Consider the following 26,443-nt stretch of genomic DNA (forward strand, 5'->3'; position numbering starts at 1 on the left):
CATTATCTTCCCATCGCGGAGGAGGTGTTCCCGGTGGGTCTCATGAATTTAACACAAGCTGCCAGAGAGCCTTTGAAAGGCTAGCGGGTGAGTAGGGAGGCAGCTTGTGTAGTGGGGAAGCTGGGGTGGGGGAGGCAATGTCCCGGAGGAGTGGCTGCTGGCCTGAGGAAGGGCCCGGGCGCGCAGGCGGCGGCTAGCGCTGGAGCCCCAGCCAGCTCCCTCTCCCCACGTGCGCGCTAGGCCTTGGTTACTCTGGCAACTCGCCCCGCTCAGACGGCACCAGGCAGCTGAATCCAGCCCCTTGTTACGGGGGAAAATGCTCTCATTGAAGCGCCGGAGCGCAGCTTCTGCCTTTTATTGCAAGCGGCGCCACCGGCTTCCATTTGTAAACTTATTAGTGTGCGCTCGCGGGGAGGGGGCTCGGGAATCCGGGCCCGTGCGACTGGCGCCGCATGCTAATCAGGGGCGCCCGCCCCGCCTTGCCCGTGGCTCTCCTTTCTCGATTCCCCGACGTTTCGGGAGGAGTGGGGTCGGAGCGGAGGGCTGGGAAGGGTCTTAGGACCCAGGAAGGAGACGGGTGCCTCCCGGAGAGGACCCCACCCCCTCTGAGGTCCGGGCAGCTCCCGGTCTCTCCCTGGGGTGCCGTAGCCGCCCTCGACCCAGCTTCCCGCAGCCGCAGTCGTTCGGGGCTGGAGGTGGCCGGGCCTCGGTGCCGACGCCGCGAGGGCAGCGCCCGCGGCGGGAATGCTAATGCGCCCTAAAGGGCACGGCCGCCGCCGCAGCAGGTAATTAGCTGGACTGCAGCGGAGCGCGCGGAGGTGGCTGCTGGTTGCAAGGACTGCACCCAGCTCCCGCCTCGCCCCTCGAGGCTCCCGCGTGGGCCGGCGGGCAGCGCGTGGGCCACCGGAAGCGGGCTGATTGGACCCGGCTCAGGACTTCGCACAAGGGCAGCTCTTTGTTTACAGCTCCTGTCCCCGCTCCCCGCTTGCCTTTCGCCCGCCGCCTCCCTTTTCCGGCGATCTGCTCCGCCGGCTGTGGCGGGGGGTGTCCTGTGTAGCCGCCCCCCTCCCGTCCCGGCCTCGTGCTCCCGCTGGGGACTGTTTGCGGTGAGTCTGTCGCACGCACGTCAGGGCCGAGGCAGTGATGCCGGGCCGCGTGGGAGGACGGGCTGCGGAGCCCGCGTCATCCTGCCCGTGGGGAGCGCTGTGCCTGCTCTCCTGCCAGCGCGCCCAGCTGCCCTGGCCGCCGCCACGCGGGACTGCCTGCCATGTCGCCACCGGCTGCTGACCTCATTAGGCCTCATATCATGGAGGAGCCGGCGGTTGAAGGACTCTAAGAACCAGAGCTAAGTGGCTGCAAATATATTGACAGCCTCCCTAGAAGCCCACTTTCCAATGAGCTGCTGCATTCCCTCCTCCTTTAATTAGCAGGAAGGCGCTGGACAAGTTGTTACAACTGCAGGGAAAACGATAAAAGATGGCTTTGTATTAGTGTGGTAAATTTTATTAAACCGGGAGAAAGGGTAACTGAAACATGACAGCCGTGTGTGTAGTGCCTCCTGAATTTGTAATAACCCAATCTTGTTCCGAATCTTCCCTGCGTTGGCTAAAGGAATATAAAGCGTTTTACAGATCCAATATTGTATGAGGTACAACAGAACACAGCCGAATAGGGAAGGACGGGTAGGAGAAGGGGGCCTCCAGCGCTGGGCAGCACTCACGGTTAATGAGACCGGAGTAGAAATACAGGGTCTGTCTGCAGGCTTTGTCTCACTAATTACTCCTGCCCCCTGGCTCTTTTCTACATCTCAGTCCTTCCACTTATAATTCAGAGGTAATACCTAGCCACATGAGAAAACTTAACTAATACCACGTTAGTTGCCAGGGAATGGACAAAACCATCTTTTCCTATACAGAGTGAAAAGCAAGACAGGAAATCTAGCAGAAAGGCTTGAGACACATGTGGTTATTCTGGGCTTGGGGTGCGACGTTGGTATTAGGCTGGAAAGATGATGTTGTTTCCTACCCCTTGAGCCATGTTGAAAGTAGGCGTCATTATTTCTAGGATAAAAATCTGAGCCAGGCCCACAGAGGTTAAGTTTTACGTCCAAGATATAGTAAATGGCAGCCTGGATTTGTACTTTGGACTTTAAAGCCTATTCTTTGTCTATTACCCTAGGCCTCAGATTTTATTTGACAAATGAAAAGGCAAAAAATTCTTCATTTGTTGAGGCCGTTTAGTGAGCAATTGTGGCTCTTGAGCTGTGAGGGATTTCCAGAGATCTTCTGATCTAGCCAAGATATTCTTTATTCTGCTTTTCAGAGGAAGTCACTGGAGTCCAGAGACATTAGGCACCCGGTCCAGGGTCATCCAGCCAGGAAGTGACTGAGAAAGGAGGCCAGACTTCAAATTCCTTCTGACTAAGGTCTCAGGTGTCGGATAAGCCCATGCTGGTGTTAAAACAGACTAAGGTGATTGCCAGCTAATCTGTGGACTAAGTTGAGCCAACATATGATGTGGTTTGAACCCTCCAGATTTGGAATAAAGAAGGTGCTTAGCATATGTGGCACATACTGTTCCAACAACTTGTAAACCCTTTTTGTTCTTGAGGTTCAGCTTTCTGACTGGGTGGTACAATAAAGTGGCTTCATTACTGGTGAGCAATTAATGGGTTGACATCAACTAAGAAGGAGATTCTAGGGACATATCACAATATTGTTTTCTTGTTTTTACCTCGACTTTTTTTTTTTTTTTTTTTTTGAGATGGAGTCTCACTCCATTGCCAGGCTGGAGTGCAGTGGCGCCATCTCGGCTCACTGCAATCTCCACCTCCCGGGTTCAAGCGATTCCCCTGCCCCAGCCTCCCGAGTAGCTGGGACTGCAGGTGTGTGCCATCATGCCCAGCTAATTTTTGTCTTTTGTATTTTAGTAGAGATGGGGTTTCACCATCTTGGCCAGAACGGTCTTGATCTCCTGATCTCCTGACCTCGTGTTCTGCCCACCTCGGCCTCCCAATTTTTTTTTTTTTTGCCCCCAACACAGGGTCTTGCTGTGTTGGCCAAGCTGGAATGTAGTTGCTATTCACAGGTTGTGCTGTGCTGCTGCCTTGAACTGCTGGGCTCAAGTGATCCTCCTGCCTCAGTCTCCTCAGTAGCTGGGACCCCAGGCCATGCCATCACACCCAGCTTGTTTTTTGTTGTTATTTTTTTAGAGATGCGATCTTGCTTTGTTGTTCCCCAGGCTGGAGTGCAGTGGTGCGATCGTGGCTCACTGCAGCCTTGACCTTCCAGGCTCGAGCGATCCTCTCACCTCAGCCTCCCAAGTAGCTGGGGCACACCCAGCTAATTTTAATTTTTTGGTAGCAATGGGATCACTCTTTGTTGCCCAGGTTGGTCTTGAACTCCTAGGCTCAAGCAGTCCTCCCACCTCAGCCTCCCAAAGTGCTGGGGGTACAGGTGTGAGTCACCGTGCTGGGCCTTCAGTCACTCTTTGGAGATGTGAAGGCTGACATTTAAGTCTCACTTCTCCTCTCATGCAATCCTTCTTGCCAAAGATGGAGTTAGACCCTCAGAGGGGTTCCCTCCCCACCCAGCAGTAATTAACATGTCCCTTTTCCCAGCATGGAGAGGAAATGAGCAAAACCCTTGTGTTAAAAAAAGAAGACAAAAATATGTAATACAACCCCAGGCTCCAGTTTGGGTTTGCAAAGTGGAAAACAAAACAGAACCATTTTCCAGGTACTTTTATGTTATTGCCTCTCTAATGTGCCCCAAAATATTTTTCAAGTGATTCATCTACAATCCAATAAGAACAACGGCTGTTGCCATTTGGATGAAAGGAACCGAGGAGCATTAGTGAGCGATTTGATTTTATGAAGGGGAAGTGGCACAGGTGTTTAGAGCCATTTGCTTGAGGCACCAAGGTCTATGCCCGGGGCGTCTGCAGCTCCAGGCAGGGCAACTGGCAGTGCTGCAAGCTGGATAATAGACCTAACAGGCACGCCCCGCCCCATGGTTAATATGGGAAAGGGCTACTCGCAATGGAGGCTTTGAACTTCAGTGCATTGGTCCCCACCACTCAAGGATCTCTGTAAGGTCTGCTGATTTAGAAAATTGCTGTTATCAATGATGATAATATTAATAATTCACATTCATAAGGGACTTTCTAGTTTATAAAGCTGCCTTCCATCCATTATCTAGCTTGATCCTGATAACTACTCTTGGACTGGAGCAGATACTATCATCCTCATTTTACAGGTCAGAAAACTGAGGCTTCAAGATGTTTACAGCTTTGTCCAAAATTAAGAAGCTCCCCTTCTCTCACGCCCCCATTTCTGTGTATGGGTATTCCTTTGTGAATGTCAGGGATTGTTGTTGTTGTTGTTGTTGAATTATAATTTGAGAGAGGGAAGAGTAGCTTCCCTAAAGAGTAGTGATGCATAGAGTCAGTTTGGGGATAACAGTAGGGTCATTAGCCAGGGAACAGGAGTGGCAAGAGGGACTCCACAGTGGCAGAGGAGAAACTCTGGGCTCTGCTCTTGCGAATACAGACTTGGAGGAAGCTGGGTGTAGGGAACAGTGGTGGCCCCTATGTGGTGGGTGGGGAGCTAGGTGGGGTGAACTGGGACCTGAGGGAGGGTCTCATCTCCCATATTCCCAAAGGCCACATCTGCTAGATGCGTATGCCTCTTGTTCCTTTCCCATTTGTATTTCCAGGCTGTTCGAAAGTCTTATTTAATCATTCTAGTCTCATTAGTTGTGCTTCTTGGAATTAAGACCAGGACCCATTTCCATAGCAAAGGAGTTACATAGAACTCTCCATAGCAGAGTTACATGAAAATGGTGTTGGCTGCCCTGGGAGCCCATCCTGTTGGTGGCAACAGTGAAAAGTGAGAGACCGCCAGGGCAAGATGAAGCTTAGGCGGCGGGGATCAAGGTTGAAAAGGCTGCAGCTTTTCTCATGTGGGGAACCTTGCTCTACTGCCAACCACAGAGGATCAGGGGTTGGGGATTTTAAAAAGCTGTTGTGATAATTACTCCTAGTTTGTAAGTCAAATCGTATTTTAAAAGGCTTATAACCATATTCACTATTTCTCTGTCCCAACTGTCCTGTCCCCCAGCCTCCCTTTTTTTGAAATAATGGCTTTCAACTGTTTAGCTGCTTTTTTCTGAGATTTCCATATCTCTCTAGTTGTAAATATGTGTGCATTGCTATATTTTAATGTATCGATTGTAGACATTATTAGTTAACTTTCTGTTTTTGCTTTTTGAGAGGGTGGCTCACTCTGTCACCCAGGCTGGAGTGCAGTGACCAGTGACACAATCACGGTTCACTGTAGGCTCAAACTCCTGGGCTCAAGGGATCACCGCGCCTCAGTATCCCGAGTAGCTGGGACTACAGGTGCACCATCACACCTGGCTATTTTTTTGTTATTACTTGTAGAGACAGGTCTTGCTATGTTGTCCAGGCCGGTCTCGAACTCCTGGGCTCAAGTGATCCTACCACCTTGGCCTGCCAAAGTGCTAGGATTACAGGTGTGAGTAATGTGAGTCAATTATCTATTTATGGTCATGAGGATTTAGTTTTTTATACTACCATCCCGTCTGACACTTACCTTCACCCATATGTAGTATTTAAACTTTAGTTAAATGAATATTCAGAATTTACATTATATCTATGTGAATATTATTTACAATTATTGTGTAACAGTTGTTTCCTTACCTCTCATTTTGTTCTGAAGTTGGTAACTGCCTTATATCATTTGCTTAGTTTTCTTTGTACTTACCAAGAGCCCCTCAATGATTTTCCACAAGGTCACTCTCTCCAGGTGATCAGTCAGCCCCTGTGTCTTGGAGCCTTCACTCCTGGACGCTTCTGTTCTTATGTATGGACTGCTTGCCTTCTCGGCCTGGTGCCTGGCTGCTTTCCTGGGACTTCCCTCTTCCGCCCTCCTCCCTGGACTCCTTTTGCCTTTCCCTGATGTACATTCCCTGTTTCCGAGACCTTGCATCTTCTTCTTTCTTGGTTTACTCCATTGTTTTGATGGAGCGTGCTCTCCAGGAGTTTTCTCAGATTGAAAAGCTGTGCAGCAGCTGAGGACGTGGTGACGACTGTCCTCTGCATGCCGCTGCACGCCCTGCAGTCTGGCTGGTTGCCTTCCACACCTGTGCACAGCGGTCTCTTTTCCCCTGGGCTGGATCTCCTGTTTTCGGTAGCCCACATGTTCCTTTTGCTTAGGTTAGTCCCTTATCTTGCTGGAAGATTTTGATTTTTTAGGAAAGCTGATTGGTGGCAGGACCCTCCTGCATGCCACACTAGTAAGTGGCAGAATTGTGACTCAAACCCAGGTCTGCTGGTTTACCTCAGGTGTTCCTCCTCCCTCAAGCTATGATTCTAACTCCTCCTCCTGTGGGGGCCCAGGAGCCGCACCCTCCCCTGGCTCTCACCACCCCTCATCCACCTGGCCTGGCCCACCCCCCTCATGTCTCCTCTTCGTCCTCTCTTGCCAGCCCCCATCGTGGATGTCTGTCTCTCTGACAGCCTGCACCTTTGCCTAGGCTATGTCTAGGACCTGGGTTGCCAGGACAGAAGCCCCAGGTCTGTGAGGTGACCTGGGTTCTTTAAACTTTCCCGGGTGAACGACCTACTTGGTGGTGGGGAACATGGGGAACATGAGGACTGAGGCCATCACTGTGGCACAGCCCTGCTCCTGGTCCTTTGATTGGCAGGAAGTCACCAGAGGCATCCTGTCTATGTCAGCTGGAGCTGCTGTAACAGATCATTCTACCGTAGACTGGGTGGCTTGAACAACATAGATTTCTCACCATTCTGGAGGCAGGGAAGTCCACGATCAAGGTGCTGGTGGATCCAGGGTCTGAAGAAGGCCCCCTTCCTGGATTGCAGATGGCCATCTTCCTGTCGTCTTCTCACATGGCGGAGAGCAGAGAGAGCAAGAGCAAGTTCTGTGTCTCTTCTTTGAAGGGGCACAAGTCTCCTTCGTAAGGACTCCACCCTCCTGACCTAATCATATCCCAAAGCCTCCATCCCTTAATACTTCAACACCAGAATTTTGAGGGGGTGACACAAACGTTCAGTCCATAACACATCCCCACTCTAACATGCCTGATAGCCCTTGTCCAGAAAAATCTCCATCTGGATCGAGCAGGTCAGGGAGTAAAGCTTTGGGGAGAAGATCAGGTGGGAACTCACCTGAAGTCCCTTGGAACGTGAGCGTGTCGAGGTGGGGAGTGGAAAGAGGGCGCGCCTGTCTACTTCGTAGGCTATCTTTGGGAGGATTTGCCTGGCCTGCTTTAAGGAGGCTGCCTCCTCCTGTCTGGGCTCTTTCTCTCCCTCCCGTCTTTACAGTCATCACCTCCTAAAGCATTGCCTTTCTTGGGAAGTTTTCCAGGCAGAGTGGGAGCAAAATGGCAATTCATGCCAGAAGTCATGCATAAATAAAATCCACAGATAATTCCCAAGCCCTGCTTTAGCCATTAGCTTCAATCTCTCTTACCCACTAAACTCTCTCCCAGAACTGCTAAAGGGAACAGCACTGATGGATTTGTATCTTTCCCCTTTTCATTTCCGCTGTTCCCTTCTTCTTCTGATTGAGGAACAAATTAGTAATGAAATGACCCAACTAAGGCCATTAAATATTGTGCAAGAAGATTGGAAAGCCAGAGGCGTTGGTAATCTCTAAATTAGACCATTGGGCGCAAAGCCGTTGAGAGGTAACCATACTGCATTCACTCATTCATTCATTCATTCATTCACTCATTCGTTCATTCAGTAGTCTTTTATTGATCTAATACAGTTCTAGGCCCCGGTGTTACGAAATAACAGTGTCTTTTAATTTGAAGTTTTTAGAATGTATTTAAAGCAAAGTGTTCTCTTGTGGATTGTAGTTACCTTGAGGCCATGAGCCAGGCTGGTTTGGCCAGCTTGGTGTGGTGTCCTGGGTGTTTCACTGCTTGGGTTGAAGGACAAGTGGTCTGCTTAGAGTGAGTCCCATAAATGTTTGTTGTTGATGATGGTGGTGCTTGATCAATAAAGTTAATGCTGCCATTGTCATCAGGGTATAAATCTTTAGTCGCCTGTGTGAGAATTTCTCCTTGAACGTGATGCTAAAGATGTTTAATCAGGCCGGGCGCGGTGGCTCAAGCCTGTAATCCCAGCACTTTGGGAGGCCGAGACGGGCGGATCACGAGGTCAGGAGTTCGAGACCATCCTGGCTAACACGGTGAAACCCCATCTCTACTAAAAAATACAAAAAAAACTAGCCGGGCGAGGTGGTGGGCGCCTGTAGTCCCAGCTACTCGGGAGGCTGAGGCAGGAGAATGGCGTAAAAACCCGGGAGGCGGAGCTTGCAATGAGCTGAGATCCGGCCACTGCACTCCAGCCTGGGCGATACAGCAAGACTCCGTCTCAAAAAAAAAAAAAAAAAAAAAAGATGTTTAATCAGACTCTTCACAGCTTCCAAGAGCTGAGCCATGATGAAAAAGACCTTGGCACGCGGCTGTTGAGGGGAAGCTGTGTCCATAACGAGGAGTCAGTCAATTAGTCATGGCCCCATATACCCACTCCCAACCTGCGACCACCCCCACCACTGCTGCGGACCCTTGGCCTCAGCTGTCCTTTGCTCTGGCTTGTGGATCCCTGGAGGTCCAGCTCAAATTCGTCTCACTGGGTGGGAGAAAGAGGTACACAGGGGATGGAGAGACAGAGTTAGAGCACTTGGGACTCAGAACAGTCACTGAGCAGGTAGACAAGGGCTGGCAAGACACATGGGGTAAACTAGGACCAGAGAGAGCAGTGGGGTGTGGCCTGGACTGGGAATCAGCAGGTGCTGGTCCTGGCTTGCATAGACAGTGTGTGGATGGGCCTGACTCGAGCCAGTTGGGCACAGAGCTCCAGGATTTGGGGCTCAGGGACCCTCTCCCAGCTCTTCTGGAGGTGGCCTGGACTTACAGCCAACCCAGGCTCTCCTTGGGTCCTTCTATATCCCAGAGGCCCACACAGAGCCTGGCTGCAGCAAGGCTGATGGCAGGGCCTTCGGGCTCCTGCTGATTCATCTGGCTGACTCCAGGCTTGGGACTGTGACCCCAGGAGGGCCTTAGAGTCCTGAGAGCATCTCCTGACCAATCAGTCCTCTCTCCCCTGAGACCGACACCAGTGACTCGGATAGAGTGCACGCTATGAAAGGTAGCATTTGTTGTGTGTCTCCCTCCAGCCTTATCCATGAGCTTCTTAAGAGCAAGTCACACACCTCCTCCCACGTTCCAGGTGCGTGGTGGGGCTCTGTCATGCTGGTTGAATTGAGCAGTGGTTGTGCTGTGTGATTATGCTGAATGTACAGGGGACTGTGCAGGGAGCAGCCATCCACGATCACATCGCTGGGCTGGATGGTCCTTCTTGGTTTTAGGTCTTCTCCCAAAGAGGGAATGGTGGAGGGATGATCATAACAATAATAGCCAAAATAGCAAACAAGTCGCAGTACCAGGGGCTGTGGTGACACCTTATGTATATGGTCTCTTTAATTTTCCCAGCAGTCCTATGAGACGGGCACTGTTACTTCCTTTTTACACATGAGGACATGGAAGCACCTGGCTCACTCTCCTTCATTCTTCAGGCCAACATCCCCTACCTCCATAACACTGCATTTTTGATACTTCCTGGCTTTTGATGATTTGTGTCTCTTCCCTGCTCTGTAAGGGCGGGGGCTACACCTGTCTTGCTCACTATTGAACCCATGGTGCCAGGCACTTAGGTGGTATGGAGTAGATGCTCAATAAATGTGTTTGAATGAAGGAATGAACCAATTCTTAGAGCTTCACTTGGTGTCTACAGAAACACTCCATCTGTGGGGAGTCTGTGGGGAGGGGAGGCGCTTTCCTCTGTGTCTCCCTGCAGTGCCCACCAAGCCGAGAGGTGTCCCAGAACCAGGCATCTCTTTAATAAGAATTCATTTAGCACCTACTGTGTGCCTGAGTCTACACTGAGTGACAGGAAAGGGAGCCCTGACCTCAAGGAATGTCTAACATTGAGGACATGGGATCTAGAGACTGTCTTCTGCAAAGGACTCCCTTCACTTGGATTTCTCCTAAAGCTGGGTCATGCGTTGAGAATGCATCCAGCGCAGCCTTCTAAGAGTTCTGAGAAGAGAAGAATGGGCTCCCTGCTCAGCAGGCTTCTCAGCTCCAGAGGACCCCGTTGTGGCCACCATGCCTGAGGTGGACCGGTGGAGGTGATTCGGTTATGCACGTTCATGCTGGGATCCTTCGCACCCTCCCTTTGAGGACATGAGCATTTTGGCAAATTCTGAAGAGCACACGTTTTCCGCTTAGCTCAGTCTGTGACGGGCTTACGGTACCTTGGTGCTACTATCTTTCCATTTATCATCTCAGGCCTCCCTGCCCTCTTCCTGCCCAGCCTTTTACCTAATTTAATTTTAACACCTTATTCAGTGACTTCTCACGGAACTTGTCTGCATCGTTTTACGTTTCTTCCCTCTGGCTCACGGGTCCTCTCACCATCTATCTTCCAGGCTTCCTCCACCCCTCAGAACATTTTGCAAGAAATACAAAGAGCTTTCTTTCCACTGTGCATCTAGGCCGGTGCTGGCCACCGCTGAATGGGGTGTGCTCCTGAGGGTGTGGGTGTGGGTTTGGGGTGTGTGTGTGGATTTGGGGCATGTGCCTCCCACACCTACCCGAGCACAAGTGTAGACCTGATTCCTGCTCTTGCCCCATTCTCCCTCCAGAAACCACAGGTCACTCTGACTTCCTGCTGGGCATCCCTACAGATGTTGGTGGCCCCCTCCTGCCTTCTCCTTGTGCTTATTAACCAAGCAGCAGAAAGCCCCCCGGTGTTGGGGAGGGACCCCGAGGAGCGCTTGAGGATGATCCAAGGCCAGGCGTGGTAGCATGTGCCTGTAATCCCAGTGCTTTGGGACACCGAGGCAGGAGGATCACTTGAGCCCAGGAGTGCGAGGCTGCAGTGAGTTATGATCATACCACTAAATTCCTAGGTAACGAGCAAGATCCTGTCTCTGAAAAAAAAAAAAAAAAAAAAAAAAAGTGCCATCCAGACAGCATCCTGCTGCATGCAGCTGGAAAATGCAGCCCCTTTTATTTTCTGGGAGGCAACCATAGGAAAACAAAGTGTGAGTGGCCATAATTTACTGGGCTCCTGGGTAAATTTGTATTTCATTCTGATTATTGAATGTGTCGCCTAATTGCAGCTATAAAAAGGAATAGTCCATCTTCCCCATGAAAGCCCGTTGCTGGCTGATTGTTGTTTAATTAGTTGATTCCAGTGGTCGAGGGGTGAGTTTGGAATTACAATTACAACTCCTATTATTTCAGGGAGATTGCTGAATTAATTAGTAGGACAATAGGATTCCTTATAGTTGACATCTTAAGAATCCACAATGATAACTTTAAAAATGGTTGCAAACATGAAAGTAGGTGATAGGTTTGTCTTCTCTGCCAGGTGAGGCTAGACTTCAGGCAGACTACCCATTTCTGTTCCCCTCCTGGGCTTGGAGAAGAGTACAGCTGCTCTTGACTGGTGGGACCTTTGCTGGCTAGGGGTGATGGGAGAAGCAGAGAGGGATCCACACACCTGCGCTTAGCCTTCTATGACCTGGGCAGGTGGAGGCCAGAGGTAAGGTGGAATGAGAGAGAATAAAGACAGGAAGGAAATGGCTCAGCCAAGAATGTGTGGGGTTTAACACAGTGTCGATGAAGAGCTCTGCTTACACCTCTGATGGTCGTGGGCAGCCACCCTAGACAGGGGCAGGTGGCAGTGCCCTCAGAGAGGGCCCAAGAGGTAACAAGGCCTCAGTCATGCTAGGAGCTCTGGGAGCTGGATGGGTCACCATAGTGGAGCCTGTGTTCCCAAGGCCTCTATGACCAGCAGCCTGTGCTGGGCCCAGGACACAGCTGGCTGTTGTTTGGTTCTGGGTGACCTCCAGCCTTCTGGTCAAGGTCTTGCCTTAGCTCCTGCCCAAGTTGGGGTGGGGAGCTGGAAGGACTCAGCTCCCTGTTCTCCTAAACTTGCCTTCTCCTTCACTTTCTTGTCGTCTTTCCCCTCTCCCCAGGAGTCACCAGAAGCATCTTCTCCTCTGGATATAAAAGAGAAATATTGCACTTTAGCTGGCTTCAGCAAGAGAGGTGATAATGAGAACATAAGAGAAACTGTTTATCTGGGTGGTTAATATTTGAATAATCCTGAAGGTCATATGGCATGTTTCTTTCAAGGAAAGATTCTATCCTCACCTCGGTGCATGTGTGGAGGGCAGGGCAGGCACGGTGCCGTCCTAAACTTGCCTCCTGTGGAGTTGCTGTGGTCTAGAGACATATGTGGAGCCTGGGGTGGAGGAGAGCCAGGTGGGTTTCTGAGGGGGTGAGTGGACTATGGCCTGAGAGGGGTGTGTGGAGGGCAGAAGTCCTATGGGAAGAGTGGGATGATGGAGATCTCTTGGGTTAGAAGGGGCTTCTTCTGGTTCTGAAGGCAGTTGCCCAATAAAAGACGGATGGGAGCCCATTCCAGACACCTCGGGGGGTTCATCTTTTCCTTTTCTCCACCAGCCTCTTACCCTGATCTTCCAGGGCTAGGTGTCCTCCAGGGGCCAAAGGGGCTGGGGAGTTTCTTGGAAGGCAGATCGTTAAGATTTAATGGGACATTTCATGCCAGGCAGAGGGATTATAAAATGCAGCTAATTTAGAGAGCCAGGGGACCACAGAGTCATTTTGCCTGTCGTTGGGAAAGGCCAGACATGAAATTATGCCAGTCCCTGCCCTCCCGTCTTTAGTCCTCCCCAACTACACCACTGGGCAGCTGCTGAGTTGGCCCAGAGTATTGGCTGGACAGAGCCCCTCCCTGCTGGTGGCAAGGGCAGGTGTGTGTTTAGCTGGCTGAGGGCTTAGTGAGGAGGGTGGTATTGGAGCAGGGTCTATGCAGCCACAAGCCTTGCAGTGCTTGGATTTCTCAGCTCAGCCCCAGGACCATAGCCACAGCCCAGACTTCCTTTCCTCCATCCCCTCAAGGCTTCTCAGAGCCTTGGTCTGGCAGCGTCCTTTCCTTTCTGTAGAGTGAGTTGGACAGTTGAAGGAAGTGAGTTGGAAAAGGGGTAGTGGCAATTGTGTATGTGTGTGTGCCTGTGTGTGCATGCATGAGACAGAGACATAGAGACAAAGGCAGGGAGATGAGGCAGCAACAGGGAGGAGGAGAGAAACAAGACCAGAGGGCAGGGAAGTAGAAGGGCACCTGTTGCCTTCTCTGGGGCTGGGCTGTTTGGTTGAAGTTGATCTCAGCTGTGTGTCTTTAGCCACAGGTGACAGGAAATGAGAACATGGAGGGATAGATGTGGGCACAGCCCAGAGAGAGGAAAGAGGAGGTGAGAAGTTACAATAGCAGTGGGATCCTCTGGGGCCCTTGGGCTGAGATGCTGATTCAGTGCTGCCCAAGAAGCCGGAGTTTAGAGCTGCCCCTAGATGTGCAAGGGAAATAGCCATGGACGTGGACACCAAGAGGTTCTGCCACACACAACATGCATGACCACTGTGAGGTCCCATAAAAATGAGGATACCATTGCCAACCTTACAGGCAACACAGCTGAAGCTTCTGGGACATACAGGGCATCCAGTAAGTTTGTGTTCCACCTTTCCTCCCTCCCATAGTGGGGGATACACTCAGTACAACTTGGTGGAATTGGATTCCGAATCCCAACAGCCACTCAGCCTCTGCCCCTCGGCCTTGGGAGCTGGGGTCAGGCAGAGCTGAGGGTTGGGCCCAGCTGGCCAGTGGTCTCCCATCCCGGCCAATGCCCCCGCCTGGTCCCTGGTTTCTGGTATCACCCTGCTATGTCATCCCGCTTCCTCACTTGGCTCATCTCCACATATACTCAGAGAGGGAGGTAGGGAGGGTTACAACTGTCCCCAGCCCCATGGGTGGCTGGGTTTGAGCCCCGACTCTGCTGCTAACCAGCTGTCAGAAGTTGCGGGTTAAGTAGTGGGGGTGAGGCGGGAGTTCCTGCAGACAGGGCCGTGCTTCTGCCATGTGGAAGCGATACTGTGTCCCTCTGTGAGTGCCCAGGAAGGCTCGGACGCATGCTCCTACCTGAATATGACAGCCCAGCTCAAGTGGTGTTTATTGAGCGTGCACTGTATGCCAGGCCCTGTCCCAGCACTGAGGATCCAGCTGTGAACAAGGCTGTGTGGTGGTGGAGTGGGGACAGCCAGCTGTAAACAAGGATGATCGGGAAGTGACAGCACACGACAAAATAACCCTTTTTTTTGGATGGATGAGGCATGGGGGTGCGGAGTAATGGGGGCAGGTGCTTTGTAGGGTGAACTGAGGAGGTCACACTTATGTCAGCCCCTTTCAGAAGGAGCCAACCACACGGAGTTCAGGGCAGAGCCTTCCAGGCAAGGGGAACAAGGCGGTAGCAAGGTGGGGACAGGCTGAGTGTCTTCGAGAGAATGGACAGATGGCCAGGGTGGACACAGGGGTGTGGAATGACAGGAGGTCACAGAGCCATGCTGGCCTTGTGCGCCAGGGAAGGAATTTGGATTTTATTCTAAAATAAGATGACTTTGGAGGAGTTTAAGCAGGCGAGTGACAGTCTGATTTATATTTGAAAAAGTTATTTTGACAGCTTATAAAGGATAAATCATAGGAGAGGAAGAGTTAAGCCATGAGTAGCTGTAGGCTGGGTGAGAACTGACAGAGGCTTGGACATAGTATGGCCTTGGAGGCAACAGACATGTGTGGGTAGGTCCCGATCTGTATAGTTTCAGGTTTTTACGCACAGTAAAATTCCCCATTTAGCATAAAGTTCCATGACTTTTGACAAAGTCCTGAGTTGTGTAACCACCACCACAATCAAGATATGGAACATCTCCGTCACCCCTCAAATTCCCCCGCACCCCCGGCAGTCACCCTCCCTCCCCACCTCCCACCCTTGGCAACCGCTGATCGTGTTCAGAATGTCATATAAATAGAATCACATAGTATATAGCTCTCTGAGTCTGGCTTCTTTCACTTGGCATAATGTGTTTGAGATTTATCCATGTTGCTGCATATGTGAGTAGTTCATTCCTTTTTATTGCTGGATAGTATTCCATTGTGCGGAAATGCCAATTTGTTTATTCATTTACCCGTTGAAGGACGTTTGGATTGTTTTCAGTTTTTGACAATTTCAAATAAGGCTACTGTACACATTTGAGTACAACGGTTTTTTTTTTTTTCCTTTCTTTTCTTTATTTGTTTATTTATTTATTTTTTTGAGACAGAGTCTAACTCTGTCGCCCAGGCTGGAATGCAGTGGCGCGATCTTGGCTCACTGCAACCTCCACCTCCTGGGTTCAAGCGATTCTTCTGCTTCAGCCTTCTAACTAGCTGGGATTACAGGCGCACACCACCATGCCCAGCTAATTTTTGTACTTTTAGTAGAAACAGGTTCCTCTATGTTGGCCAGGCCAGTCTCAAACTTCTGACCTCAGTGATCTGTTCTTACGAAAGTGCTGGGATTACGGGTGTGAGCCACCATGCCTGGCCTCTTTTCTTTTTTTTTGAGACAGGGTTTTGCACTGTCATCCAGGCTGGAGTGCAGTGGTACGATCATAGCTCCCTGCAACCTCTACCTCCTAGGGTGTAGTGATCCTCCTGCCTCAGCCTCCCCAGTAGCTGGGACTACAGGCATGAGTGACTGCACCCGGTTTTGAGTGCAGGCTTTGATGTGAACCTAAGTTTTCATTTCTCTAGGGTAAATACTTAGATGTGAGATATACCGGATTCTATGGTAAGTATATGTTTAACTTCCTAAGAAGCTGCGCACCTGATCTCTGTGGTGGCTTCCTATCACCAATGCATGAGAATTCTAGTTGCTCTGCATCCTCACCAGTATTGTCCTTAAAACAAATCTTACAAATTTTGTTTCTCCATTTTATGAGGTATATGGTTGTATCACATGGTAGTTTTAATTTGCATTTCCCTAACAACTTAAGATGTGTCTTTTCATCTGTTTATTTGCCAACCCTATATCTTTTTTTGGTGAAGTATCTTTCAGTCTTTCGTACATTTTTATATTGGTTGTTGTTATTGCATTTTGAGAGTTCTTTATATATTCCAGATACAAGTCCTTTGTCAGATGTGAGATTTGCAAATCGTTTCTCCCAGTCTGTGGCTCGTCTTTTCATTCTCTCTCTCTCCTTTAGATTACAAGACTAAGTATACTTATGAAAATAGAACAAGGATTAAAACATACATAATTCCTTGATCACAGACACTTCCTTTATTGTCATTTGGAGAACGGTTTCAGAAGACAGCCTCTTTGAGATTCTTATTTTGATGGTCCAGATTTTGTAGTTTCTTGTTTTTAATTGTAGTAAAATACACATAACATAAAATTGCTTATCTCAGCCATTTTAAGTGTACAGTTGAGCAGTGTTAAGTACCATCACATTGTTGTGCAGTCAGTCTCCAGAGCGCTTTCAATCTTGCAAAACTGAAACTCTGTACCCCTTAAATAACAACTCCTCATTCCCTCTTGCCCTCAGTTCCTAGAGAACACCATTCTGTCTGTCTCTGCGAATTTGACTACTCTAGATGCCTCATGCAAGTGGACTCATGTAGCATTTACCTTTTTGTGACTGGCTTATTTCAGTTACAATGTCCTCAAGGTTCATTCATGTTGTAACATGTGTCAGAATTTCCTTCCTTTTTTTTTCTGAATAGTTCATCATGTACGGTTTTATTTCAGTGAATGGAAGATTTTTCTTTTCTTTCTTTTTTTTTTTTTGAGATGAAGTCTCCCTCTGTCGCCCAGGCTGGAGTGCAGTGGTGAGATCTCGGTTCACTGCAAGCTCCAGCTCCCAGGTTCAGGCCATTCTCCTGCCTCAGCCTCCCCAGTAGCTGGGACTACAGGTGTCTGCCACTGCGCCGGGCTAATTTTTTTGTATTTTTAGTAGAGACGCGGTTTCACCGTGTTAGTCAGGATGGTCTCGATCAGGAAATCAATGCCTTGATCATGATCTGCCTGTCTCGGCCTCCCAAAGTGCTGGGATTACAGGCGTGAGCCACCGCACCCGGCCTGAATAGAAGATTTTAAACACTAAGAATAGTTTGTAGGCAGACTTGAGAAAAACCTAGTAGAAGTTTCTTATACCATGAGCATCTATAGGGCCATCCAGATACCCAGGCTTGAGAAGTAATAACAGTCTGTCTTTTTTTCTTAAATAGTATGTATATGTATACATATACATATACATTATACATATGTATATATGTGTGTATATATAAAACTTGTATTTTAGGTTTAGGGGTACATGTGTAGGTTTGTTATATAGGTAAATTGAATGTCATGGGGGTTTGGTGGTCAGACTATTTCATCACCGAAGTCATAAGCATAGTGCCTGATAGGTAGTTTTTCAGTCTTCTCCTTCCTCCCACCCCCCACCCTCAAGTAGGCTTTGCTGTCTGTTGTTCCCTCCTTAGTGTCCTTGTGTATTCAGCATTTATTAGGTTGGTGCAAAAGTAATTGCAGTTTTTGCCACTAGTAGTGTATCAGCACCCACTTATTAGAACATGCAGTGTTTGGTTTTCTGTTCCTGCATTAGTTTGCTTAGAATAATGGCCTCCAGCTCCATCCATGTTGCTGCAAAGGACATTATCTTGTTCTTTTTTTATGGCTGCATAGCATTCCATGGTGTATATGTACCACATTTTCTTTATCCAGTCTACCATTGATGGGCATTTAGGTTGATTCCGTGTCTGCTATTGTGAATAGTGCTGCAGTGAACATAAGCATGCATGTATGTGTCTTTATGGTAGAAAAAGTTTTATTTCTTTGGGTATATACCCAGTAGTGGGATTGCTGGGTCAAATGTTACTTCTGAGTTCCTGGAGAAATTGCCACACTGGTTTCCACAATAGCTGAATTAATTTACATTCCCACCAGCAGTGTATACATGTTCTCTTTTCTCTGCAACCTCAGCAGCATCTGTTATTTTTTTACTTTTTAACGGCCTTTCAGACTGGTGTGAGATGATATCGCCTTGCCGTTTTGATTTGCATTTCTCTAATGATTGGTGATGTTGAACATTTTTTCATGCTTGTTGGCCATGTATATGTCTTCTTTTGAAAAGTGTCTGTTCGTGTCCTTTGCCCACTTTTCTTTTTTTTTTTTTTTTGAGGCGGAGTCTCACTCTATCGCCCAGGCTGGAGTACAGTGGCGCAATCTTCACTCACTGCAAGCTCTGCCTCCCGGATTCACGCCATTCTCCTGCCTCAGCCTCCCGCGTAGCTGGGACTATAGGCACCCGCTACCACGCCTGGCTAATTTTTGTATTTTTAGTAGAGACGGGGTTTCACTGTGTTAGCCAGGATGGTCTCTATCTCTTGACCTCGTGATCCGCCCGTCTCGGCCTCCCAAAGTGTTGGGATTACAGGCGTGAGCCACCACGCCCAGCCCCTTTGCCCACTTTTCAATGAGGTTGTTTGGTTTTTGCTTGTTAATTTAAGTTCCTTATAGATTCTGGATATTAGACCTTTGTTGAATACATAGTTTGCAAATATTTTCTTCCCTTTTATAGGTTGTCTGTTGATAGTGTCTTTTGCTGTGCAGAAGCTCTTTAGTTTAATTAGTTTCCATTTATCAATTTTTGTTTCTGTTGGAGTTGCTTTTGGTGTCTCCATCGTGAAACCTTTGCCAATGTCTATGTCCAGAATGGTATTTCCTAGGTTATTTTCCAGGGTTTTTATAGTTTTAGGTTTTACATTTAAGTCCTTAAACCATCTTGAGTTGATTTTCGTATTTGGTGTAAAGATGAGGTCCAGTTTCAATTTTGTTCATATGGCTAGCCAGTTATTGAGTACCATTTACTGAATAGGGAACCCTTTCTCCATTGCTTGTTTCTGTCTACTTTGTTGAAGGTCATATGGTTGTAGGTGTGTGGCTTTATTTCTGGGCTCTCTATTCTGTTCCATTTGTCTATGTTTCTGTTTTATGTACCAGTACCATGCTGTTTTGGTAACCGTAACCATGTAGTGTAGTTTGAAGTCGGGTAACATAATGCCTCCAGCTTTGTTCTTTTTGCTTAGGATTGCTTTGGCTTTTCAAACACTTTTTTGGTTGCATATGAATTTTAAAATAGTTTTTCCGGCCGGGCGCGGTGGCTCAAGCCTGTAATCCCAGCACTTTGGGAGGCCGAGGCGGGTAGATCACGAGGTCAGGAGATCGAGACCATCCTGGCTAACATGGTGAAACCCCGTCTCTACTAAAAATACAAAAAACTAGCCGGGCGTGGTGGCGGGCGCCTGTAGTCCCAGCTACTCAGAGGCTGAGGCGGGAGAATGGCGTGAACCTGGGAGGTGGAGCTTGCAGTGAGCCGAGATCGCGCCACTGCACTCCAGCCTGGGCGACAGAGCGAGACTCCGTCTCAAAAAAAAAAAAAAAAAAAAAAAATAGTTTTTCCTAGTTCTGTGAAGAATGTCATTGGTAGTTTGATAGGAATAGCGTTGAATCTGTAGATTGCTTTGGGCAGTGTGGCCATTTTAATAATATTGAGTCTTTCTATTCATGAACATGGAATGTTTTTCCATTTGTTTGTGTCATCTCTGATATCTTTCAGCAGTGTTTTGTAATTCTTGTTGTAAGGATCTTTCACCTCCCTGGTTAGCTGTATTCCTAGGTATTTTATTCTTTTTGTGGCTACTGTGAATGGAATCGTGTTCTTGATTTGGCTTTCAGTTTGGACGTTGTTGGTGTATAGAAATGCTACTGATTTTGTACATTGATTTTGTATCCTGAAACTTTGCTGAAGTTGTTTAATAGCTCTAGGAGTTTTTGAGCAGAGACCATGGGGATCCTTTCTCTTGTCTGATTGCTCTGGCTAGGACCTCTAGAACTATGTTAATAGGAGTGGTGAGAGTAGACACCCTTGTCTTGTTCCAGTACTCCAGGGGAATGCTTCCAGCTTTTTGCTTCATTCAGTATTATGTTGCCTGTGGTTTTGTCATAGATGACTGTATTAGGCCATTCTTGCATTGCTATAAAGAAATACATGAGACTGGTAATTTATAAATAAAATAAGTTTAATTGGCTCACAGATCTGCAGGCTTTACAGGAAGTATGGTGCTGGTATCTGCTCAGCTTCTAGGGAGGCCTCAGGAAGCTTACAATTATGGTGGAAGTTGAAGAGGGAGCAGGCATGTTACATGGTGAAAGTAGGAGTGAATGAGATAGAGACAGAGAGGTAAGGGGAGGTGCCATACACTTTTAAATGACCAGATCTCGTGACAACTCACTCACTATTGTGAAGACAGCACCAAGCCACAAGAGATCCACCCTCATGATCCAGTCCCATCCCACTAGGTTCCACCTCCAACACTGGGGATTACATTTCAAGTGAGATTTGGGCAGGACGAATATCCAAACTGTATTAGTGGCTCATTAGTTTGAGGTGTGTTCCTTCAGTGCATAGTTTGTTGTGGTGGTTTTTAACATGAAAGGATGTTGAATTTTATGAAAAGCCTTTTCTGCATCTATTGAGATGATCATATGGTTTTTGTTTTTAGTTCTGTTTATGTGGTGAATTACATTTATTGATTTGAACCAATCTTGCATCCCAGGGATAAAGCCTACTTGATCATGGTAGATTAGCTTTTTGATGTGCTGCTGGATTTGGTTTGCTAGTATTTTGTTGAGGATTTTTGCACCTATTAATATGTTTATCAAGGATATTGGCCTGAAATTGTCTTTTTTTGTTGTGTCTGTGCCAGGTTTTGGTATCGGGATGATGCTGACCTCATAGAATGAGTTAGGGAGGAGTCCCTCCTCTTCAATGTTTTGGAATAGATTCAGTAAGACTTTCCTTCTTTTTTAAGGTTGAATAATATTCCATTGTATGTTTATACCCCATTTCGTTTATCCATGCATCTGTCAATGGACCCGTGGGTTGCTTCCACAATTTGTTCCACAATTTGTGAGTAACGGTCCTGTGATCATGGGTATACACATATCTCTTTGAGACCATGCTTTAAATTCTTCTGAGTTCTTTTCATTCTCTCTGTCTCTCTTTTTTTTTTTTTTTTTTTTTTTTTGTGAGACAGAGTCTTACTCTGTAGCCTAGGCCAGGGTGCAGTGGCCCTATTTCAGCTCACTGCAACCTCTACCTCCTAGTTCAAGCAATTCTGGTGCCTTAGCCTCCTGATTAGCTGGGATTACAGGTGTGAGCTACTGTGCCCTGCCCTTTCAATTCCCTTAATTGTGCCTTTCGAAGAGCAATCGTTAAGTTTGATAAAGTCTAATTTATTATTTTTTCTTTTATAGATTGTACTTTTGGGATTGTATCTGAGTATTGCCTAATCCAAGATCACAAGTGTTTTCTTCTACTCTGATCTAGTTTGAGTTATTTTTGCATATGGTGAGAAGTATGGATTAAGGTTCTTTTTTTTTCTGCAAATGGGTATCCAATCATTTTGGCACCATTTGTTGAAAAGTCTGTCCTTCCTGTAAATCTGTTTTTGAGATAGGATTGACAGGATGTGATTTTGGATGTGGAACATGAAGGAGGGGGAGGAACTAATGGTGACTGAGTTTTGGCTTGAGAAACTGATTGGGTCAGGGTGCCATTTCTAAGATGGGAGAGTCTTGGGGAGAAGCACTTTTAGCAGTTGGGAATTCACAGTTGTGTTTTAGAGATGCCCATGAGGCATAAGAGTGCCCAGGAGACAGCTGGACATATGAGTCTGGAGTTCAGGACAGAGGTAAGAGCTGGAGATATGCATTTTGCAAAGCATTGACACACAGAGACAGGTGTTTGAGCTGACGCTTGGACATGTGTTGAATACAGCCATGGAGCTGTAGCTGAAGCAGGAGCTCTGGGTGGAGTACATGGGGGAGTAGTGAAGAGCCTTACGGGAGGTCATGTGAGTGGGTCTTGAAGGATGAATAGGAGTTTACCAAGAGATAATCTAGGGGGTGGTTTTTCAGGGGAAGTACCAGAATATGCAAAGGTTTAGGGGCATGAAGTGTAGGGTGTTGAGGAAACAGAAAAGAGTTTGGAGCAGCTGGGGGAAAGGTGCAGGGGGAGGAGGACAGGTGATGAGGCTGGAAGAGAAAGCAGGGCCAGTTCAGGAAGGGCCTTCATTTAGGGAGAGCGGTTTGGACTTTCCCACATAGACACTGGGGAATCAATGAAAAGCCTGCTGTAAGGGAGTGCCTATTGCCTCCTTCCTCAGAGGTGTGTTTTAGGTGTATCACCAGGGCCTTGGTGTGAATTAGAGGAGATAGGAAGATCAGCGAGGGCCTCTCATTCACTGCCAGATGCCGAGTGTGTGGACTCAGCGGTGCTTGTAGGGATGGGAAGTGAGAGGTGACAATGGGACATTTGGGTGACTGTCCTTGTCCTCCTCTTGTAGTCTCCCTTCCCTCTGCCCCACAGCAAGGCTGCCCTTCCTCCAACCTGGAGAGTGTGTTTGTCCCTAGGGATCCCTGATTCGATCAAGCCCCAGGGTGCCGAGAAACCTCTCCCTGCTTTAGCCTCTCCATTCCTGATGTGTGGTTGGGATCAGGCCCTGTGGTCATGCTGCCCCAGGCATAGTAGTGAGGGGAGGTCCAGATACTGGCCTTCAGTGGACTGGCGTCAGGTCTGATGCCTCATCCATTGGCCTAATCAGACCCTGTCAGCCCTGACAGGAATACAGATGTGATGCTGCTGCTTCGCTCTGTCTGAAATTGCTTTGTAATAACAGTAGGAGTTAGAGAGGCATTTTTATTGATTAAACAATCGAGGCGATTTGTCTTTACAAAACTGAAAATATAGAGGTGTCTCTTTCTCTCTCTGTATGCATTACACATGCTTATTTATTAGAGGCGGCAGTCTCTGCTTGTAATCAAGCTGATGTTTATGATGGGGTTGTTTTATAAAGCCAGGCTGAGATGTTATAAGGGGAATTGGAATGTAAAGAAGTCCTAATATAACGACATCGACAATCGGGGTGAGAGGCCCCTGGGGAAGACACCGCAGCCGGTGTGAGTGCGTGGTTGGAGGGAAACTTGGAGCCACTTTGACATGGAAAAAATCTTATAATGTCACACGGAAAGGAGACCATGAGCTTTGGATCAAATGGCTCAGGGTTTGAATCTTAGCCCTGCCATTTATTGCATATGTCACCTGGGAAAAGTTACTTAAAATCTGTGACACTCAAAATAGGGATAATGGTATCTAATGAGATAGCATATGTGAGTTACTTGGCACAGTGTAGACATACGTAGTTATTATCATGATGTCTCCAGAATGGAGTTCTAGGTAGGAATGGGCATGTTAAGGTGTTTGGACCAGTAACTTGTGAGGGGAGCAAGTCAGGAGCTGTTTAGGATTGATTTTCGGGCCCAGCCCATTCATCCCAGACTCTGTTTGCAAGGCCAGCCTGGCCATGGCTCAGCCAGTGGGATTTTAGGCCTGCTGGACTATGTGGTCAGGTACCGGTCAGCTCTGGTGCTGAGTTGGCCTGCGGGGTGGCACAGGCACCGGAAGGCTGATGAGCTGCTTTTTGAATTGGGTGGGAGGAGCAGGGACTTGTTGGACAAGGATGCCACTGCCGGAGCAACTACCCACATTATTAAGAGATCTTTCTAATTCCATCCTGATATGGCGTAATTATTCCAGTTCTGCAGGGCTCAGTATGAAAACCGCTGTCAGTCACTTGGCTGCCGGGATTTGTCAAACTGTATTCATGAATTTAATTTATCACCCCAGACTGTGAGCTGTGGCACACTGACTGGGGGTGGGCTGCAAATTCAGGAGGGCAGGTGTGTGGGCGGCCAGAGGGGCACGAGACAGAGATGTCCAGAGCACCTGTCTCTGCTGGTGTATGGCTGGGCTTGGCCTGCTCCTGGGGCCACCCAGAATCCAGGGAGAGGTGAAATAGCTTCTGGCCCTCTGGTTTCTCAGTACCCCAGTTCAAGATCTATTTGGGGGAGGCTTCTTGGAGTATGGTGTTCTTGAAGTGGGAGTTTTAGGAAGAGGTGATCATCCTGCTAGCCAACTCCCTTCCTTTTTGCCTGGCCACCCGTCATCCAGCACATATCTGGTACTTACTGTGTTCAGGCATAGAGGGAACAAGGCAGTGGGCCCTCTATGGTCTCAATGGGATGGGGAGACCACAGGCACGACACAGGGTCTTTCCCTGGCTAATTTTTGAGTAGGTTTTCAGCAGGGACTTACTGCGATCCAGACTGGTCAGGAAAGCCTGACAGCAGGAGTGGGGTTTGCAGGAGGACTCAGTGAGGGGTGGTGGCCCGGAGGCATCCCAGGAGGTCAAGGGTGTAAGTCGAGGGACCACACATTTGGAATAATGAACGGAAGAGTTTGGCAGCCGGGGAGAGTGTAGGGCAGGGTTCTCAACATTTTGGGCCACATAGTTCCTTGTCGTGGGGGTGCTCTCCTGTGCACTCCAGGGTGTCTGACAGTATCCCTGGCCTCTACCCACCAGATGCCAGTAGCACCCCTGTAGCCCCCAAGTTGTGATAACCAAATACAATTCTAGACTCACTGCATGTCTCCTGGGTAGCCAAGGTGTCTCCAGTTGAGAACCGTCGGTATAGGGGACAGAGCTAAGAGTGCAAATGTTGGCTGGGTCTGGAAAGTCTAGAAGAGACTTGGCTTTCAGGTCAAGAAAGTTGGGACTTTATTCTAGAAATAATGAGGAGCCTTTATGAGCAGATGGTGCAGAGAGGCTGTGGTATCAGGAAACTGCCAAGAAGTTTTGCTGAGGATAGAACTACCTTCTCTGCTAAGGGTTGGAAAAATCAGATGCCCTCTGGGCTCCAGCTGAGTGGTGACATGCACCAAGCAGGCCAAGCTGAAGGCAGTAGTCACTAAACATCTTGTAATAGGCTCAAGAATTTGCATTTCTAACAAGTTTCTAGGTGACACCGATGCTGATACTGCTGGTCTGTGGACCACACCTTGAGAGCCACTGCACTACATGATTTTAATTTACTGCCTAGGCCAACCGTAATGCAGTTGGCAGGCTGTAGGTATACAGCCCTTATTTCTTCCTAGTAGAAGTCAAAATCCTACCTTGGCCACCATCTAAATGCCAAGGGCTTTTCTAGGGAGGACTTGATAGATTGGATGCACCTGCTTTTGACTCACGATCCAGCTTGGGAACTCCTGCTGGCTCACCCCTCGGAACCTCCACGGTGCTGGCCACCCGTGTCTCACTATAGCAGTTGAGTCTGTTGAATTAGATGCAACCCCTACAGGACAGGGCTCAGGACGCTGGAAATCTGAACAAAATCCTTCAGCCAGCAGCCACCGTTTGCTCTGGGAGCGTTCCGTTTGCATTCCTTGGCTCCTGGGGGAACTCAGAAAGCAAAGCGTAACCCTCCCCGAACCCTCAGGTCTCTCACCACCCCCTGCCTGTCCAGCGCCTCCTGTCATCACAATTCCCGGCCTCAGCAGGAGACAAGCACATTTGTCTCTTTTCATATATATTTTAAAGGTATTGATAGCCAAAAAGGCCAGAGGGACACACACAGTGCTGCTTGGGCAGCTGGCATTTTCACACTTCTTTCTCCCTTCACTCCTAGAAGGCCAGAGCAGGAAAGGACCTCAAAGGTCATTGGACCCAATCCCTTGAGGCCCAGGGAGGGAGGTGAGGGTTGCAGGGTAGCACAGCCAAAGAGGGGCAGAGGCAGCTTTCAGTGCTTTTGACCCATGCATCCTGCTGGTTCAAGGACATAGCTGTGTTCAAGGCCAAGGTCTGGAACTGGGAAGGAGGGTATGTTTCAATGCGTTTTTCATCCATGAAGGATTCCTTTCATTGCCTTTTTCTTCTTACTCTTTAGTGTTTCAACCAGAGCTTTCACCTTACCCTGATCCTGCACCCTACTCCTGAGCCTGCACCTTGTCCCTAAATCCCTGCCTTCACCTTGACCTTATACCTTACCCCTGCCTCTGCTTCCTCTCATCTGGCCCCAGGAGGCCTCCACCTGCAGGCCTTAGCACTGAATTCATTCTGCCTGGGCAGAACATTTCCTCCCAGCTGCAGGCTTTGTCTGAATTGGAATGAAATCGTCTTGCAGACTCTGCTCCCTTACCTGGAACTAGCGCTTGGCCTTACATGTCAGTCTGGTGGCCTGGGTCTGCAGCCCTAAATGAGTCCTAGTGATGCCTCCCTGCACCCTGACATCCAGGTGCCCCCTGCTGCTGGCGTAGCATTGTGATTATTGCTATATTTCTAGGCTGAGCACAGTGCCTGGAATGTAATTGGCATTCGCTTCAATTGTAGAGTGAATAAATGGATGAATAAATATGCTTTGCTCATTCCCTTGATTTGGACTCAGGCCTCTTCTTTGGGAACCCCAAGGCTCACCGTATGACTCATGCATGACTCAGGGATTTTAGGCCCCTCAGAAGCAGCTTCTGCC

At 48.4% G+C, this 26,443-nt stretch overlaps 1 protein-coding gene across 1 annotated transcript in view; it reads left to right on the plus strand.

Moving 5' to 3' along the window:
- Positions 1 to 495: 495 nt before the first annotated feature.
- The window catches only part of GRIK4 (glutamate ionotropic receptor kainate type subunit 4), a 427,684-nt gene continuing 401,736 nt past the window's right edge, over positions 496 to 26,443 (plus strand). The window contains exon 1 of the mRNA XM_025356723.1: positions 496 to 785. The gene's annotated coding sequence lies outside the window, so the exon portion shown is untranslated. The remainder of the gene's footprint in view (positions 786 to 26,443) is intronic.

The sequence above is a fragment of the Theropithecus gelada genome, chromosome 14 (genome assembly GCF_003255815.1).
Source record: "Theropithecus gelada isolate Dixy chromosome 14, Tgel_1.0, whole genome shotgun sequence".
Taxonomy (NCBI): Eukaryota; Metazoa; Chordata; class Mammalia; order Primates; family Cercopithecidae; genus Theropithecus; species Theropithecus gelada.